We start from the raw sequence: 2,833 nt of genomic DNA on the forward strand, positions 1-2,833 counted from the left end.
CAGAAAAGAAATTATTAGTTTCTGTAAGGAAGCAGAAAGTGTGACGCAAGCCCACCATAAAGATGCTGATACATAGTCTTACTCATTTTGGGGGCAAAGGCAGAAGCATAACTTGAGCCAGTGATTTCAATTCCAGCATGATGAGTAAAACCAAGTTCACAAAGAATAAAGAATGAAAAGGAAGGCAAGCATTGCAATAAAGAGAGGAGGATTATGAACAATGTAAAAGAACAATTAGGAAAGGGCAAAAGAAATGTTATTTGAAAATGTGTAGATGAATCAGAGCAGATAGATGTTCCAGTTGCTTCCATAAATTTTCAAACACCACTAAGCCTGCTTAATGAAGTAAAGAAAGATACATCATATCATTAACTAGTGTCAATAAAGACATGGAAATAATTGTTAAAAAAAACCCTAATTCTAGAATAATCCACTACACTGGAGTGAAATATTTAATGGAAGGCACTCAGAAACAGATTTGACTGCTCATTTAAAAAGTCATGGATTGGTACCATTAACATAGTGAAAATGGCCATCTTACCAAAAGCAATCTGGTGCTAAGATAAAAAAAAAGGCCGATTTTGGGGACAATCCAAAGGGAACCTGGGTAAATAATTGAATTGATATATAAGTTTAAAAAATGGGTTTTGGTCTGCTAGAGAGAACTATGAAGAGAGAACTTCTTGGAGAACTAGTATAACTCTCAACCCAAGAGTTATTACAGCTCTATTAAAATTTGTCTAGCAAGTTTTCTGACATTGGCCACAGAAGCAAGTCACAAAGTTATACAGCTCCTTTAGAATTGTTTTAGCAAGCTATCTGACTTTGCTTGGAAAACCAAAAAGCTATTTAGACAGCAGTTATGGCTCTTATAGTATTTTTTCTAGCAGGTTTTCTGATTTTGGTTGGAAAACCCAACAGCTATCTAGAGATCTATCCTGAGCAGAGAACTGTATAGACAGCCATCTCAAACTGATTACAGAGTTATCAGCTTGCACACTATCATTGACTTTAAGTTTTCCACTGCTCCCAAACACCCTTCCTGAGAACCCTTTCCCAAGCTGAGTCTGGTCCTGGAGAGTATATTATCAGCAAAATATTAAAAGTCAAGGGAAAAGATGCAAATGAGAGGCAACAAGAAAATAGGTCAGTCATTCACATGGAACTTTCAATTAGGAGAATAACTGGCTTCTTATCCAGAATAAAAAAGTGGGCTTGAGAATAGCTTTGGTCAGTAAATTGTTTTCTTTAAACCAATCCAATTTCTAGAACCCATGTGTGGGAACCAAGGAGTGATGGTACAAACCTATAATTCTAGCTCTATAGCATTGGAGAAAGGTAGACAGACATCTAGGGGCCCAGTACCTATGCAGCTGTGCATGCTCCGTAAGTAACATGATATTGTTATGACCATACTTAAAAATAACAAGGTGTGGGGGAGGGGCTAGGGGGATGTTGGCCCAGAAACCAGGAAAGGGAATAACAATTGAAATGTAGATAAGAAATACTCAAGTTAATAAAGATTAAAAAAAAAAGAAAAAAATAACAAGGTATGTGGTACCTATAGAGTGACTTGACCTAAATAAACAGAAGAGCTTGCACATTCAACCCCCACCCCTAGTATGAGCAGACATGTATACATGTGTGCATACAGAGAGAAGTATGTCAGAAGACAGCAAAGCAGAATATTCCAAGTGCTGAAAGAATAAAATAATGTGAGTTGAGAATGATAGAATCAGCAAGATGAAGATTTAAACAAAATGTTTCAAGATACGTGGTTGTCATATGTTGAATATCCCCCCAAAAAAACCCATTTAGGTGTACAAATGGTGCATGTGAAGAATATACAATCAACTAAACACACACACACAAACACACACACAATGATATAAAAAACATATTGCATATTAAAAACAACCTGACATACTAATTTAGATCCACACAGACAAAAATAGAGTGATAGCAGCATGAAATTATCTGCACTCTTTCCCAACTGATCAAATGATTATGTGAGGGTAGTGTTACCCTTAGATTCTAACAAAGCAACGACATAGAAAAATAAAAATAAAACCTAAAAAGCTACAGACCAATACATTTTATACAACTATAAAACACATTAGCAAAATATTATTTAAAATTCTAACAGCATATAAAACTACTGCACTCCACGGCAAGTGAAGATTGTGTCAGGAATCATTAAGCAAGGCTATTAGCAATATGTCTTAATTTCCTACCCTGTTGTGATTAAAAAAACCTCTATAAAACCAACTTATGGGATAAATAGATTACTATAGATCGGAGCTCTAAGATATATTTCATAATGGCGGAGATATTAAGGTGTCAGAGCATAAAACAGTTGGTCACATGTCTACTATCCCAAAATAGGCCAATTTATGTATGAATCCTAGAGCTCATCTCCCTTATTCCCTCTCTTTAATCTAAGAATCCAAGTGTAGCAAATTGTCTTGTGCACAGTTGAAATGGCTCTTTCCATGTATATTAATGCAAATGAGAAAATACGCAGGCATGCCCAGAGACATATCACCCAGGTAATTATAGATTCCATCAAGTTGACAACTTGACTAACAATTGCATCACATGACTGTTTTCATGAACACAATAATTATACTACAGAAAATGTGGTACATCTACACAATGTATTATTACTCAGCTATCAAAAACAATGACTTTATGAAATTCATAGGCAAATGGATGCAACTGGAAAATATCATCCTGAGTGAGGTAACCCAATCACAGAAAAACACACATGGTATGCATTCATTGATAAGTGGATATTAGCCCAAATGCTCAAATTACCCTAGAGGCACAGAAC

At 35.6% G+C, this 2,833-nt stretch overlaps 2 non-coding genes across 2 annotated transcripts; both read left to right on the forward strand.

Moving 5' to 3' along the window:
- The first annotated feature begins 712 nt into the window (after positions 1–712).
- Positions 713–774, forward strand: LOC116899801. Its single transcript, XR_004387803.1, has one exon. It is a non-coding gene; the product is annotated as a U7 small nuclear RNA (small nuclear RNA).
- An 81-nt stretch (positions 775–855) lies between these two features.
- LOC116899795 lies at positions 856–918 on the forward strand. Its single transcript, XR_004387800.1, has one exon. It is a non-coding gene; the product is annotated as a U7 small nuclear RNA (small nuclear RNA).
- Positions 919–2,833: the final 1,915 nt, after the last annotated feature.

This window comes from Rattus rattus, chromosome 4 (genome assembly GCF_011064425.1).
Source record: "Rattus rattus isolate New Zealand chromosome 4, Rrattus_CSIRO_v1, whole genome shotgun sequence".
Lineage (NCBI taxonomy): Eukaryota > Metazoa > Chordata > Mammalia > Rodentia > Muridae > Rattus > Rattus rattus.